The sequence below is a fragment of the Octopus bimaculoides genome, chromosome 9 (genome assembly GCF_046866305.1).
Source record: "Octopus bimaculoides isolate indiv1 chromosome 9, ASM4686630v1, whole genome shotgun sequence".
Taxonomy (NCBI): Eukaryota; Metazoa; Mollusca; class Cephalopoda; order Octopoda; family Octopodidae; genus Octopus; species Octopus bimaculoides.
Genome location: NC_142936.1, coordinates 75,291,740 through 75,309,239, shown reverse-complemented (window position 1 = coordinate 75,309,239; position 17,500 = coordinate 75,291,740). Strand labels below are relative to the sequence as shown.

At 37.2% G+C, this 17,500-nt stretch overlaps 1 protein-coding gene and 1 long non-coding RNA gene across 6 annotated transcripts in view; one reads left to right on the top strand and one right to left on the bottom strand.

Moving 5' to 3' along the window:
* LOC106875983 (uncharacterized) overlaps nucleotides 1-17,500 on the top strand; it is a 279,796-nt gene that overhangs the window by 214,355 nt on the left and 47,941 nt on the right. The window contains exons 1-2 of one of the 3 annotated variants that reach the window (XM_089357805.1): nucleotides 11,209-11,329; nucleotides 15,573-15,621. The exons of the other annotated variants lie outside the window; for them this stretch is intronic. The gene's annotated coding sequence lies outside the window, so the exon portion shown is untranslated. Of the gene's footprint in view, nucleotides 1-11,208; nucleotides 11,330-15,572; nucleotides 15,622-17,500 lie in introns of those variants that run through there. 3 annotated transcript variants of the gene reach the window in all.
* Nucleotides 500-11,065, bottom strand: LOC106875984 (uncharacterized). Of its 3 annotated transcripts, XR_001410183.3 has the most exons (4): nucleotides 10,623-11,065; nucleotides 8,691-8,778; nucleotides 1,359-1,586; nucleotides 500-1,274 (listed from the first exon to the last, which is right to left on the bottom strand). It is a non-coding gene; the product is annotated as an uncharacterized LOC106875984 (long non-coding RNA). The 3 variants fall into 3 exon arrangements; XR_001410184.3 differs by lacking the exon at nucleotides 500-1,274 and having other exon boundaries at nucleotides 1,326-1,586; XR_008264924.2 differs by lacking the exons at nucleotides 500-1,274; nucleotides 1,359-1,586 and having other exon boundaries at nucleotides 8,604-8,778.

The following is a 17,500-nucleotide window of genomic DNA, read 5'->3' as shown; positions in this document are numbered from 1 at the left end:
TTCAATCCTGAGGCCAGCCTTACAGAGAAGACTTGTGACCAAAGGCATTTCCTCCATGAATACAAAGGGAGGTAACTAAACGAAATACCTCGAATCTAGGGATTATACCTGTGTACAATAATAATAATGATAATAATAATGATGATGATGATTTTATTTCTTTACCACAAGGGCGAATGATGAGGGGGGGCCAATACAGAGACAGTGTGGGTGTACTTAATTTATCGACCCCAAAAGGATAAAAGGTAAAGTCGACCTCGGTGGTATTTGAACTCAGAACGTAGCAGCAGACGAAATACCGTTAAGCATTTCGCCTGGCGTGCTAACGTTTCTGCCAGCTCGCTTCCTTGAGGAACTGTGAATAATGATATAGACAAATGGTCGAAGGGGACTGAAATAGGAGCTCCTCTACAGCTTCTACAGAATATTTGCCTCCTAGGAACAAGAAAGATTATCAGAAGGATTTTGAGCACTTGAAAGCTTATGGATACCTAAGGTTACTGGTAGTAACCTGCTACACATATAAATTCTACCAGGAATAGGAACAAACCTGAGTCAAGTCCAATAATAATAATAATAATAATAATAATAACAACAACAACAATAATTGTTTCAAATTTTGAAAGGTGTGCCTCCAGTTTATTTTTGTTTTTTTAACTTAGAAGATGTAAAACTCTTTTGTGTCTCATTAGCTTCTCTCCTTTCAACTTTTCTCTTGAAGGACTATGTCAGAAACATTGAATTTCTATTCTGCACGGCATCTACACTGTACTCTTTATATCGAGTACTCTTACTATATTCATATAGATATATTCATAGTCATATATATGTATGTATATGTGTGTGTGTGTATATGTATGTACGTACTGGCGTAGACGAGGCCATGTGGTTACAACTTTCATTCCCACCCATGTGGTTTTGCGTTCAGTTCCACTGTGCGGAACCCAGAGTAAGTTTCTCCCTCTATAGCCCTGGGCCTTGTAAGTGGATTTGGGAGGCGGAAACTGAAAGAAGCCTGTCGTGTATATATACTCGTGTTTTGCGTATATATACTCGTGTGTGCCCACGCGCATGTGTATATGTGTGTGCAACCGTGTGTTTCTGTGTTGTGTTTGTCCCATACGATCGCTTGACAACCGGTGTTGGTTTTTTCAGACCCGTAAGTTAACGAGACCGATAAAAGAAGTACTAGACTTTTAAAAAATAAGTACAGGAATCGATTTGTTCAACCAAATCCTTCAAGGAGATGCCCCAGTTCGGCTGCTGTCTAAAAACTGAAACAAGTAAAAGATACTAGATAGAATATATAAAACTCTGTGACATGATAAAGGTACTAAAAGGGTTTTATTTCTACCTACTCTATCGAATTTATTTCTCTCGGGGTTTTCTCTGATTTCACTATGTCCGCCATAATGTATGCGTGACCTACTGTACTTGAAACGCTGTTGCATCCTTAACAACGCAATCTTATCGTTGGTAAACTCTCAGATTCTCCAAAATCGTTTATTAAGAGAACTTATATCTGCTTCTGCACCGCATATTACATAGAAATAGTTTTATCGATAAACTAGTGTCGTTGACATTGTCTATAAGAAAAATAAATGTATATAAATACAAACACTTGACAATTCACGTGCATAAACATGCACGCACACACGGAAATACATGCACGCACACATGGTAATACATGCACGCACACACGGAAATACATGTATGCACACATGATAATACATGCACGCACACATGGAAATATATGCATGTATTAATACAAACGGTGGCTTGCACAGTCTTTCTTAGCTTTAACACGCTGGCTTTTCACAAAACAAAGCTTGTTACCAATAGACGGGGAGAAGATATATGACCTCAAACTGACAGTAATGATACATTTCCAATAAGACAAACAGTTCTGGTTTTGAATTAAGAGGCCACTGTCACAAAAGCTATAAATAACTATATAAACTTGATTTATTCATAGACTGTTCTGAAACATTGTGAAAATTTATCTCGTAAATGATTAATAAAACAAAAACGGAATATGCTGACTTAAAAGAAACAAATGATACTCAAATAACTGCCTGAAGGCTAAACCATCAATTCAGCTGAAATTCGATATTAACTGACATAATATAAAATGCATTTGTTTGAAACGTATTAGAATTTCAAGCATTTTTTTTATCTAGGTGCGAATTCCCGTCATAAGCAGCTAACCTCACTCTGGTAAGGTAACAGAAGACAACATGTAACAAATCAAGCATAAATTAAATGGCAAATCCCTTGAGTTAACATTCTATCATAATGGTCCTGAGATACGTACCCTTAAACTTGAAATGCTTTCGTGAATAGATTTAAATAGAAGTCAAGAGATAAAGTGTACAAAAGCCAAATTGCCTCAATATAGGAATTATAATAAAATTTTTGGAAGGGCTCGATTGTCTTCACTGAAAGTATTCAACGTCCTTGTCTTAGTTCATGTGTTATTGCTGTTAACTAAATCCATGTAAGCGGTAGTATTCATAATAACTGAAAATGACTATTTTTACTATAAATCACCTTGTCTTCGATTTAACTCTTTAGGCTGTTCACCCTTTATAATCAATTTCTATTGCATGCATGTAGTGTGAAATGTACACCTGCCGGCTATTGTCTTAATGGCTTTAACATATAACAACCAAAAGCTAATCATGTTTCAATAATTTAATGAACGAGAAAAAAGAAAAGAAAAAACTAATAATCGGACGTATTTAATTTCAAAATGTTATTATACAGAATATGAACGTTGCATTATACTATTAATAATCCTTAATGAGTGTAATCGTAAAATTTGTTAACTAACTTCTTGTGATTTTCATATGTTAGTGATGACTAATAGACATAATTCACTTTTGACGTCACTAATAATAACTTTGATGACGTTGATCTTTTAATGCACACTGAAATTACTGAATATACCAATTGTTACTTTATATAAGCTGGGTATCTGTTATCAATATACTGAGAAGGGATACAAACTGTATCAAACTATCAATGGAATTGTGCAATGTTCTTGACGAGGATGGAACCCGATTTTGTTACATCTAATAACACATTTAGCAATAAATAGTTCCCGTAAAAGTACCGAGATGTGGAAAATATGATAACATAACTTAAGAAGTAGAAAGTTAGTTTAATGATTAGTTTCATATTCTACTACGCCAAAACCTAAATATCTTGTACAAGAGAACTAATAGAATTAACATTTAGCGTGACTTCTGAATTAAGGAGTGAATGTCCCTAGAAAATAACTTAATTTCAGTGGAAAGAAATTTCCCTTTATCTTCTACACCTCAAAATATGAATAAGCGGTACGTTATTTTATTTATGCTCATCTGATCCGCTCATTTGATCCGTTCCTTTTGTATAGTCTAAACACATCAGTATGATATATATCTGTTTCAACGTTTGAGCGCAGGCATATACGTGTGGTTAAGACGTTTGCATCAGGGTTACATTGTTTTGGGTTCGTACCTATTGTGTGGTACCTGGATAAGTGTATTCCGCAATAGTCACGAGTACACGAAATCCCTGTGAGTGAAATTTTAAAGAATGGAAACTATGCGTAATTTCGTTTCGTCAGACGGAACATTCTTGTTCTTCAATGATAAACATAAATCACCGTCTGATTTAACTCTCCCACCTAGCCCTTGAATGTTTTTACTCCAATCAACTCCATTCCATGAACTATGTAGGCCCTCTATGACCGACACAATCGATTCGATTCATTTGATATTTAGTTCGAAAATCCGCATGTCGACGTCTGCAATAACTTAAAAAGGCAACGTAACTTTCACTGGTCCAGTTTATCTAGCAGCAGTTATTTCTTATAGTTGGTTATGGCCAGACGCAGAGCAAAAATAGCTTTGCTTAACCAGTTGAAGTTATTACTATGTATTACTGCCACTTATTTTACTTACCGCAGGCCACTAGATTGACACTGCTGTGGTTCGATCATGGTATACTTATCAACAGTGACACAATCCGAAATTGATATATCGATCATTGAATATTTTAAACCTCGGCTACCCAGAGTTTTATACTTCTTTGAAAAGTCCTCATATACATTTCTCATAAACACTGATTTCGTTTCTAAGTACGATATCTTTAATTTAACGATAAGAGACTATCAAATTCTCGTAACCTTTCATGTCTTATTCAGATTCATTATAGAAAGGAAAAAACGTTAAATTGCTACAACTAAGAATCGAAAGCCAGGTCGCAGACTCGTCTCACTTGCAGCTTATCTTTATTTTACATTCACTGTCTGCTGTAATTGTTTACAGTATGATTAATGATTTCTCAGAATTTTATGGTAAAATAGCAAGACAAATTGTTAAATTGAGAAGCTTCACCATATGAAATGATAAAAATGACTGTGAAGGTCGAAGCCAGGTCATTAGTTCGGTCTGTCAATAACTTACAGATACAGTATAGCAACTTCCACTATTGCATTTATTATGAAGGTATATCAAATTACAATACTGTACAAATATTTTCCTGTTTTAAAAACACCACAACAGCCGCAACAATATAGGCAAAACAGATGCAAACAAAAGTACTGCGTTACTATATACATTTGATAAGAATGAAATATGAGCACCAGTTTAAAACATCTGTTGCCGATCCGATAATGGTAAGATATACTTGTATAGGGGACATGCCTTTTACATATTCCACACGATTGATTATTCTCCGCAAGTTATTTATTTATTTTAATTCTTTTCTTCAATGCGGTTCAAGCTGGTGCTAAATTTATTATTGCTCTCTCTCTCTCTCTCTCTCTCTCTCTCTCTCTCTCTCTCTCCCTCTCTCTCTTTCCCTCTCTCTCTTTCCCTCTCTCTCTTTCACCCTCTATGTACCGCTCGCTCTCTCTCTCTTTCTCTCTCCCCCTCTCTATGTACTGCTATCTCTCTTTCTTTCTCACCTCTCTCTCCCTCTCTCTTTCTATCCTTTGAATCACAACGGTTAGGTTAAGAATATCAAGCTTATAATTTCAAAGCAACTATCCTGTTTCTGTAAAAATATTACCAGGACAAATAGAATGGGGAGAAAAGAGATAAATTAATTTATTTATACTAATGATGAGAATGTAGTGGCTGAAATTCAGTGCTGGGTGAAGTTTGAAGACTAATTTTATTTAGAAACAAATTTATCAAAATTCAATAAATTGTAAAACCATTACACATCTAAAGACACTTTCAACAATAGATAGATTATTCCACCAAATACACAAATATTCATTTCAAACAAAGACACGATGTTTCCTTTTGTAGAGAAGGACTGGTATTTCTTTTATTAATCTCGGATTGAGCAAGAACGAAACTTACGTGATTCGAAATCTCAACGCCAAGCGGCGAAACTATACACTGCATGAATTGTGATTACCGCTTTTCTGATTCTTTTGATATCCCATTTCAAATAACAGTTCATGCGATATTTTAAGGCGGTGAGCTGGCAGAATCGTAAACACGGTAGGCAAAATTCTTAGCAGGATTTCTTCCGTCTTCACGTTCTGAGTCGACTTTGTCTTTCATCCTTCAGGGGTTGATAAAATAAGTACCAGCTGATCACTGGTGGGTCGATGTAATCGACTTACCCTCTACCCAAAAATTTCTGGCCTTGTGCCAAAATTAGAAACCAATATTGTGTGTGACGTCACTACGGTCACGGCCCCATGAGATCATAATGACTGAGATTTTAGCGACGAAGATTGATATTTAATCCCAGATCAGCCGTGATCAAGTAGACTTATGCTTAAAGAAATCGTCCCAATCGTAATCATTTCGCCTTTGGAGACGGAGAACGAGAACAACAAGCATGTCCAGTGGTATTTCAATATATTTGAGATGGTAGGGTGTCCCTTGAGGTAAATAAATTTGCTATCTATAGCAGATCGGACAAGGGTATAAATCTTCCTTCGTTGTTCAAATGGTGCTATGCATTAGGCCTTCCAAGAGGCATAATACATAAAACTTACCCAGAAGCATAATAAATAGGCTAAACCAGTATTAAAAAAATACTCTGGTAGACAGTAAAGAAACCTGCTGAGAAGCACAGAAAATAGAATTGCCGAGGGCCATAATAGATTCGCCCTTGGACACAATAATTAAACTTTCCCAGAAACATAATGAATAACCAAGTCCGTGAACATACTACATCGACTCACCCAATAAAATGAGGTAAATGTTTATGAATTAACCATTTACAAAAGGGCTGTTCAATGCTTTGTCCTTTCTGCTATTTAATTCTTAACAAACACCCGTACACAAACACATATATTGGCGCACGCCAATATACATGCATATTCAAGTATGCATATACATGCATACTCAAATACATGCATAATCAAGTACAAGCATCGACATACATACAAATGTAAGGCTGGTTTATAATATAGTTTTATTAAAGCGTTATATATGATTGTCCTCGTTTCATTTGCCAATTCGTTGTCTTTCTATTTCTCATTACTTTGTCGTTCTTGTTCTCTTTGTTTTATTCTAAATATCATCTTTCAGTTCTTGTTATCTAGAAGATTTTTTTATGAAATTTCTTATCTCTATATCATTTGTTATTTTAATTCAGTAGCCAAATCTGCAGGCATTCTCTCTCTCTATATATATATCAATTATATAATTGCAACCTATTTTGCTAAGCCATGTCCTGTTTTTCTAGAGGTGATTATTTGTTTATTGCTCATTCATTGGTCACGTCAGTAGATGTCCTGTACCTACTTGTTTAACAATTCCATTATACACTGCTTTATAAAAGCTCTTGAAGGGACCTAATTGATAAAATATTTATACCTAAGTTCTCTAAAGATGTTTTATAAAATGTGTTAAGGGAGGTGCAGTAATTCTTATTCAACTGTTAATTTTTGGTGTCGTCTAATTGTACCTCCACTGCTATTTTCGCTACTGTTGCTGTGTAGAATTTTAAAGCATATATCAATGAATCAATGAATATAAAGATGCCGTAGTATACAGAGCAGCCTTTACATCATCCGATGGCATTACTAAGCACTATACGGGTGTGACAGCTAATGACTTCAAGGACAGATACTCCAAGCATATGCACTGGTTTATATCCCGGGACAGAGGGAACTCTACGTCCCTGTCTCGTTTTCTCTGGAGACTCCGAGATGAAATACCCAGCATCAAGTGGACTATTGTCGACAGAGCGCCACGATATTCACCCGGCGCGCCCAACCGCCAGCACTGCCACCGTGAAAAGCTGCATATCCTCCAGTATCCATCAACAAGAAATACGATTTATAGTATTGCTGTCACGAAAGTATGCGCTTCTGGCAAATTTCAGGCCTCTGATTGCCGACAATCGGGATAAACCACCTTAGCACCAGCTGCTACTCTTCACCACCTGCAGCATGGCAACCGCTACCAACCAACCCCACTGAGAAGGACCGCCAATTACCAGTCCCCAACGTTTCCCAGTCCCCAACGTTTCCCAGTCCCCAACGCATATCAATTCCCAACGCTTACCAATTCCAAACGCTTACCAAACCCCAACGCTATTTTGTGCCTGTATACTCACGCACGCACGCGAATGCACATGAGCATACGTGTGTGCGTGCACACTGGTATGCATGCGAATATATATATGTAGACATGAATGACTGAGCATGTGTGTGTAAATGTGTATGTGTGTGCATGTGTTCGTGAGTATGTGCGTGTGCACGCGTGCGCGTTCTTCCCAGCGTGTGTGTGTGTCTGCGTTTCTGCAGACGTGCGCGTCCATGTACAGATGTGCATGCTCGGATCAATACACACATGCACGCAAAACCATATGAACGCATCTACACACCCGCATATAGAACTATATACTTGCATATACCACCCCCTTCCTACTTCCCTCCAAAAACCTGGCCGATTTCCTAATCGCCACGTGATCTATTTCCTGTCCTTCACGTTGTCAATTTCCTGTATGCGGTATTTTCCAACTAACTGTAACCCATATACCAACATCAAACCACGACACCGCGTGACCTTCTTCGGCCAATTTCCGCCCACGTTACGGTAATAACAATCAACCTCTGTCATTCAAATTCAAAATGGCTGACGATTAGCATCACGCTTGAAACTCAAAAGTACCAACGAATTTGAATCAAAATGTTTTGATCTCTCTCTATCTATATATATATATATATTTATATATATATATATATTTATATATATATATATATATATATATATATATATATATATATATATATACATATATATATATATATATATATAAATCAATAAATGTATGTACGTATTATGTAACTATTACGCGCGTATGTATGTGTGTGTACGCATCTATGTATGGATGTATGCATGCATGAGCACATATACATATGAACATGCATGAGCACATACAACTATTACTCTACAATTTTTCCTGGCATATATGTGTGTATGTGTGTGTATTATACATGCGCTTTTGTGCTTGTATTATCTATATGCATATACAAATATTTTGATAAATATCTGTATACATATTTGCAAGTGTACATAAATACCTACGTACGTACATACATACATTCTTACACAAATAAACAAATGAATTCCGAATATGTTTTAATCAATATTTTGTTTCGAATTATCAATAGATAACATCATATTTTGATTAAAGAAAAAAATTCCAGTGAAAGAGCTTACATATAGACAAGATCGGCTTCAGTGTCAATTTTGGTTTCTGCTTCCATCTTTGCTATTCTGTTTCTACTGCAATAACAAACCCGTTCAGCTGTAAAAATAATACAAACCAACAAACAAAAGGCAAAATAGAGAACTAACAATGATTATAAAGAATGCCTTTCTTAATTATTTAAAAAGGTTCTATATATATATATATATATATATATATATATATATATATATATATATATATATATATATATATATATAATATAATATAATATAGGATAAAATCTTTATAAGAATTTATCAAGTAGTCAGCGTGAAAAAAAACCTCATAATGAAAAACAAATTCATCATTTTTTTCCATAAATATATATAATTTATATAAAGGGCATTAACTGTGTAGTAACGCCTCACGCTTCGAGGGACTAAATAAGTCAAAAACTACAAAAAAATAAGCAACATATTTACCGAAAGCGAGGGAATGCAGCTTTCAAAATTAATCTTTTATAAACATTTAACTTAACGGTAAACCACTGGTTTATTTATTTATTTATTTATATACATGTATGTATGCATACATACATACATGCATATACACACGGGTCTGTGTGTGTGTATATATATGTACATACTTACACATACATATATCTATCGTTCAATGCTTGAAATGAGGAGTAGATAGATAGCCGACAACTGATGAAGGGTCGATGAAATAAGTACCAGTTACGCACTGGGGTCGATGAAATCGACTATCTCCTCTCCAAATTGCAGGCCTTGTGCCTATAGTAAAAAGGATTATAGAACGTGTCTTTTTCCATGACTGTAACTTGCAATGAAGCTTGAGAGAGATTTTGTTGCTATTTCCAGTAGATCAAGTGACCATGTTTAAGGCACCCTCGATGGCTCGTCCTGTCCCAGTTGGTGTTAATGCGTCACTTTCACCAAAAGAGCCTGTCTTAAATCTCCAAATCTCCGTCCCAACGTTACAGTCTTCACACCATATTGATTGTTGTGATATTATGATGTAAAAGCCGGCGTCACAAAACTATTTCATCACTTCTTTTCTTTCTTCTCCTTTCTTTCTTTTTTCTATCTCTCCATTGTTTCCTTAACTCTCTTATACTTTGCTTTATATATGAAAACAACGATAGCTGATCGGTGCTTTACACCGTCGGTTTAAGGATTAGATGGTTAAAGCTTAGTTTTGTTTGTATTGTTCTGAGTCCTTTACAAAGACTCCTAACACTCATGGAAACTTCTGCGAGTCAACAAAGGAGAAACTGTTAACACGACACTGAATTATCTAAGTTGTCGTCTGATCTGAACGATTTTATGTAAGTTAATACCGCAACATGTCTAAATTTCTGAGCATTAGTAATTGCATTATAATTTCGAATTTTCCTGGATAATGGTTTAAAATTTTGGCACAGGGCCAGCAATTTCAGGGGTAGGAGAAAGTCAATTATAGTGACAACAGTGCTCAAATGATACTTATTCTATCAACCCCGAAAGAATGAAAGGCGAAATCAACCTTGGTAGTAACTGAACACAGAAAGTAAATTCGGAAGAAATACTGCGAACCATTTTGTCCAGCGTGCTAATGATTCTACCTATTCACCGTCTTTATGTCCCTGAATAATACTGGCAATCTCATGATGATGGGACATTTTTAATGCAAGAAGCAAGGAATGTCACATGCATATTTATTAAGGGAATTATATAATATATAACCAAGGTATGTGTCTCATTATTATGAAGCATTCTTTATAAACCCAGATCTCGAGTTTACTTATTTTTTATTAAACTATTTAGTTATTTGGGATGTAGTTTTGGTGAAGCTTTGTGCGGTATAACTTTAAAGAAGGTTGTTGGGTAAGGTGAGAAGAATGCGAGAAGATACAAAGTAAACTACAAAAAGAGAAGAAAAGAAAAAAGTTGCAGTTGTACCTTGTATTTCTATGTTTCGTGGTGAAGACCCATTCTTCAAGGCATTTAGGAACAGCGATAGTTGCGAAAAATCGTTGCTCAGATGTGTGTGGGAGAAGGAGGTAGGGAAGGAAGGAGGAAGGAGGAAGACATGCACAGACTGGTGTTGCTATAGCAACCAGTCTGCTTCGTGTAGTTCCTTGCTGTTGTTCATGACTGGTCTCAGTTTGTTTATAAGGAAGGACTCCATCATTCTGAGATTGCCCCTTTCAACATCATACTACATATATATGCACGAATAGACGTATATAACAAATATGTAGACGTATAAACATTTGGCTCGTGTATGTGTGTGTGTGTGTGTGTGAAGAATTGTGAAGAAATCCATATTTTCTAAATAGGTCATATCCTACATCTAGTTACGGAAATTTGTCGAAAGATCCGCATTCATAACAAATGATAACAAAAAACGGATCTACACTTCTTAAAATACATTGTTATCAACCAATTGCCTTAATATCTGTAATCTCAAGTCGGGCGTTTTCTCTTTTCAAACATTTGAAATAACACAAAACGTGGTGTTGATTCGATTTGCGTCTTCATTCCGACTAACCAATCGCTAACGTCGTCTGTAGACCCCCTACCTTCATGCAATCATCATTTCCGCCATAGTCAACGTCATTCTTCGCCATATTTTTCTTTCAACTGACACAGTAATAACTTCTCAGGTACATTTTTTATCGTAAATCTTTTATCTTTTGTTTGTTTCAATCATTAGATTGCGATCATGCAGTGGCGCGGCCTTGAACGGTTTAGTCGTAAAAAATAAGCAACCCCAAATTATTTTATTTTGTTTTAGTTTGGTATACTTTTGAAGTCTGTAGTTTATCGATTACTCTTGCAGGTTTGATAAATGTGTCACGTGTTCTGGGATACAAGCACACAAGCTTAAAGACACACACACACACACACATGTATATATGACGGATTTCTTTCAGTTTCCCTCTGCCAAATCCACTCACAAGGCTTTGATCGGCCCAAGGTGCCACGCAATGGAACTGAACCCGAAACTATGTGGGTGGAAAGAAAACTTCTTTCCACACAGACACCTATGCATATATATATATATATATGCACCTATGCATATATATATATATATATATATATATATATATATATATATATATATACATACATATGGACCGTGTCCTTGCCCCCCCCCTAGTGGCTTCTCTCCCTTCTCACATCCGCGACATCCAGAGCCTCTATACGGTGATCCCTCACGACGAGGGGCTGCGTGCACTTAAATATTTCCTCGATCTACGCCCCAGCCCACAACCCGACACGTCCACACTCATTCGTCTGACCGAACTTGTCCTCTCTCTTAACTGCTTCTCGTTCGCGGGTGATTTCTACTAATTGTATTCGGGAGTGGCCATGGGAACGACAATGGGCCCCAACTATGCGAACCTGTTCGTTGAAGCCCAAATATTCTCAAGTTTCACTGGTCCTACTCCCGAACTACTCCAGTTACTGCAACAGCCTGGGTTTCAGGGGCCCACGGCTTTTTAATATTCTCCCAAAGAGCCTGAGGAACCTGGACAAAGCAGATGTAGGCGTTTTTTAAATCAAAGCTGGACCTCTTCCCGTCGAGAGTCCCAGATGAACCTACCTCACGGCAAGAGGTGCAAATGAAGGTAGCTACATCAAACTATTTTCATTCCTCCACTTCACTCTCTATTTTGTATCTTATCTAAATTAACTATTGCTTAACCATCTTCTCACACCGTCTCCTGAAGGGATATAATAAATATCCTGAAAACAGCTGTAAGACCTTCTATTTATAAATGTTCTAAAATCTTCACACCCTTGGTTTTTTATCTCATTCTGAAAAAAAATTATATATATATATATAGGCGTAGGAGTGGCTGTGTGGTAAGTAGCTTGCATACCAAACACATGGTCCCGGGTTCAGTCCCACTGCGTGGCATCTTGGGCAAGTGTCTTCTACTATAGCCTCGGGCCGACCAAAGCCTTGAGTGGATTTGGTAGACGGGATCTGAAAGAAGCCCGTCGTATATATATATATGTATGTGTGTATGTGTTTGTTTGTCTGTGTTTGTCCCCCCAACATCGCTTGACAACCGATGCTTGTGCGTTTACATCCTGGGGTCGATTTGCTTGACTAAAGGCAGTGCTCCAGCATGGCCACAGTCAAAAGACTGAAACAAGTAAAAGAGATATATGGGCCTCCAAGCAGTTTTCGTCTATCGAATTCATTCCCAAGGCATTGATGGCCCGGGTCTATAATAGAAAACACTTCTCCAAGGTACCACAGGGTGGGATACTCAACCCAAAACCACGTCAGTGTAAAGCGGGCTTCTTAACTACACAGCAAGCAATTAACTCCCTCAGTAACGTTACTTAATCCGGATAGTACCATCATTCCTAAGTAATTCGGACAACAAGTTCGAATATCAACACCACAAAACCATCATCGTCACCGCCACTGCCATCATCATCATCATCATCATCGTCAGCATTATCACAGTCGTAGTTCCGTTGTTGTAGTTGTCGCCGTCGTTATCGTCGTCGTCATCATCTTCATCTGCAACAATATCAAAAGCAACAACAATGACTACAACAACGACGAGAACACGATCATTTAGTATTATTACATGATAAATCATCTTATGACAATCTACGACCAAAATGGATGGACACCGAGGATCGAATTCCAAAGTTTGATACGAAAACATTGATGTTAGCCACAGCAACAGCAGCAGCAGCAGCAGCAGTGGTGGTCGTGGTCGTAGTGATGATGGTGGTGGTGGTGGTGGTTGGGGTTGGGGGTAACGGTAGTGGGGGTAATGGTGGTGGCAGCGATTATGTAGTGGTGGTGTCCGTGGCGGCAGTTCAATGTTGGAGCTAGTGCAAGTATTGTAGTTCTTTGTGGTGGTGGTGGTAAGGGTGGAGGCGGCAGCGGTGTTGCTTCGGGAGGGAAAACAGAATAACATGCAAACAACAAACGTAAAGACAATGTATTCATTCATATATATATATATATATATATATATATATATATATATGGATTATTTTTTCACCGACTGTGCCGCCATGTCTCATTGATGTCTCGTTGGAATATTTTCTAGACGCCATTTTGTGAAAATGTTTCTTCTCTCTCATTGAATGTAGTTTTGCATTGTTTTGTGATATGTTTGTTTGTTTCTTTGTTTGTTTGTTTGTTCTTCGATATCCCGTGACAACTTAAATTTAGAAATGATTCAATGCTACAACATCCATCTTAAGCATTTTTTTTTTTCATTTGTCTTTTTATCGAAAATAGAAAACATCTAGTTTTATCAAAGTAGTTGAAAGAACTAATAATGAAAAAATATGATTTTGTAAGTTTGTTTTCATTTGAAAATACGTGTTTATATGAGTCTTTGTATGATTGTGTGTGTGCAAAAATTGTGCGAAAGTAGAAGAGGAATAACGGAGACAGAGAGAGACAGGCAGACAGAGTGAAACAGACAGAGAGAGGGGGAAATAAAGCGAGAAAGAGAGAAAGAAAGCAAGAGAGTGAGAGTAAATGGGGAAGGTTTGGGACGCCTTTTAAATCTAATAATACATCAATTCACCGGAAATGGAAAATAACATGGTTAGGATTATTATTATATCTGTGTACGAAATATAATTAAATTATATTAAGCTACTTATTTGAAGCCTTTTGTTTTTTTAATGAATATGACGATGATTTCGATAATCATTTATATCTGCATTTCAGATCGCATGGACGCAGCAACATCCCTGCCCATGCATCAGCTTTAGTCTTCTCTTCAAAGTGTCCTTGAAACTCATGAATGACGTTCAGTATTTGCAGGCATTTAAAACACGCTTTTTTTTAAATAAAAAAAGCAATAAAAAATAATTGCCTTGTGTCTAATGTGGCCGCTTTACGGATGAGGGACCGAGTGTGGTAGGTTAAGGAGCCAGATAAGCACAACTCCTCTAGGCATAATGTTGTTGGCACTCCGTCGCTTACGACGTCGAGGGTTCCAGTTGATCCGATCAACGGAACAGCCTGCTCGTGAAATTAACGTGCAAGTGGCTGAGCATTCCACAGACACGTGTACCCTTAACGTAGTTCTCGGGGATTCTGCCAATTCGCCGCCTTTAATTATTACTAATAATCCTTTCTACTAAAGGCACAAGGCCTGAAATTATGGGGGGGGTGGAGAACTAGCCGATTACATCAACCCTAGTGTTTCAGTGGTACTTAATTTATCGACCCCGAAAAGATGAATGGCAAAGTCAACCTCGCCGGAATTGGAACTCAGAGCATAGCGACGGGCGAGAATCCGTTAAGCATTTCGTCCAACATGCTAATGATTCTGCCAGCTCACCGACTTGAATTATTACTAACAATAGAATATCGAAAACAAGCCGAAACCTCACAGTCTGTTAGCACAAACTTATGAAAAGTTTCTTTAATCCATATAATATATATATATATATATATATATATATATATATATATATATATATATATATACATACATACATACATACATACATACATACATACATATATATATATATATATATATATATATATATATATATATATATATATATATATATATATATATATATATATAAATAATGATTTGATTTTTCATCGTTCATCAACAACCTAGTTACTTATAGGATACTTGATTGTATCCCCGTGAGCTACAGTGGTGTAAAGACGTTTCTTCAAACCAGATCACAGAGTTCAGTTTATCAATGCTTTATAGCTATTTTACTGCGATTACTGCAATAATAAACCTGTAATATGTTTGAATAGTAATTCCACATTATAGCTTGTGTTACTGGGATACCGTTGAAGTATTTGTTTTTCTGTGTGTGTGTGTGTGTGTGTGTAAAAGTAACTATATTCATAAATATTGAAATACATTTGTTTTCCAGGGCACATAGCTACACATAAAATAGAGTCGAGCGTCCATTGCTTTCCAAGGTAAGTTGTAATTAGGCACGCAGCTGCTCTAGCATTGACTGAGATTTGAAACTGCGTCGTGGTGTAGACTGGCCTGATCCTTACTCACAGGAGTGTATAGGCAACTATATCCTTTCTACTAAGGCATAAGGCCTGAAATTTTGTTGCAGGGGATGGAGTTTAGTCGAGTACACCAACCATAGTACTCAACTCGTACTTATTTTATCAACTCCAGAAAGAATGAAAAGCAAAGTCGATCTCGGCTGCATTTGAACTCAGAGCGTAATGGTTGCAGAAATATTACAAAGCAATTTTTTTTCGGGCACGATAATGCGTCTATTAGTTCTGCAATTATATCGACTCCACTAATTCACTGTGGAGGCGTAATGGCCCAGTGGTTAGGGCAGCGGACTCGCGGTCATAGGATCGCGGTTTCGATTCCCAGACCGGGCGTTGTGAGTGTTTATTGAGCGAAAACACCTAAAGCTCCACGAGGCTCCGGCAGGGGATGGTGGCGAACCCTGCTGTACTCTTTCACCACAACTTTCTCTCACTCTTACATCCTGTTTCTGTTGTGCCTGTAATTCAAAGGGTCAGTCTTTTCACATTGTGTCACACTGAATATCCCCGAGAACTACATTAAGAGTACACGTGTCTGTGGAGTGCTCAGCCACTTGCACGTTAATTTCACGAGCAGGCTGTTCTGTTGATCGAATCAACTGGAACCCTCGACGTCATAAGCGACAGAGTGCCAACAACAATGCAGGGGTAGGTGAGAGGAGAAGATCACACCTGGAACGTCTCTCATCATAAATCTGTTCAATGAATCATGTTAGCAGTGACATAACGCTAAACAACAGCATCGGCAACATTGCCACAATACTGTAACCAACGGAGCCAATCACCTACCCCAAATCATCTACCCTGGTAGCACAAGCCTTCAGAGCATCGTACTTACTCGGACAGTACCAAATCAACAATTATGTGGCAATACTTTGTGGTGGGTCGCTGTAACATGATTGCAAATGAAACGAGATTTACTTTTGTTTCTATAATTCCATTGAAATACTCTGCTTTTGTCTCAATAAATTTGGAAAATAATGAGGGAAAATTAGCCCCGCGCTGTGGGGGTGGCTGCTGCGGCGAATGTCACTGGCCATTCTCTGCGGCAATACCTTTGCAATTATGTCCGTGAGGGGCGGCTAAACACGCCATTTGTTCTGGAGTGCACAACCTGTTACTCTTCACCCCCATCTTCTACTGCTTAATTCCACCCCCTGTTTTTTTTCCTTTTTCTTTGTTTACTTGTTAAAGTAATTATGGGTTTCCTTTTTCTCGGTAATTTGATCTTTTATACTTTAACAGTCTTTTTTTATCTTTTCTTCCTGTAAAAATATGCTTTTAACGAAATTTAGAAAAATAATTTTGATATTAAGCTGATATTTGGAGCAGAATTTAACACAAAATTTTGACGTGTGGTTTCAATTTAGATTACTTTAAAATAGAGTTGTTTTTTGTCATAAAACCATGGGCAGTCTCAGGTGGTTTCGTGTCAAAAGAGTTAATATGGTTTCTTAAATACGAAAAAATTGACACTACAATGGAATCTGTTTAGCTTGATTTGGAAGATTACAGATGTTCTCTCTGTGCAGAGAAATCAAAAGTCTTTTTTTTTCTTTTTTCTTTTTTCTTTTTTCTTTTTTTTCTTTCTTTTTGCAAGCCTACCGAGATTGATGTCATTAACATTCCGTTTAAACAATTGTGTGTCCATGACCGCAGGAAAAAGATGAAATAGTTTTAAAGGCTCGATACTCGAAGAACGAAGGACAAGGCGTAATCGTCGGTACAGACACGGTTGAGGTGGAATTAACATAGGAAATAAGACGTGAAGCGAGAGAAA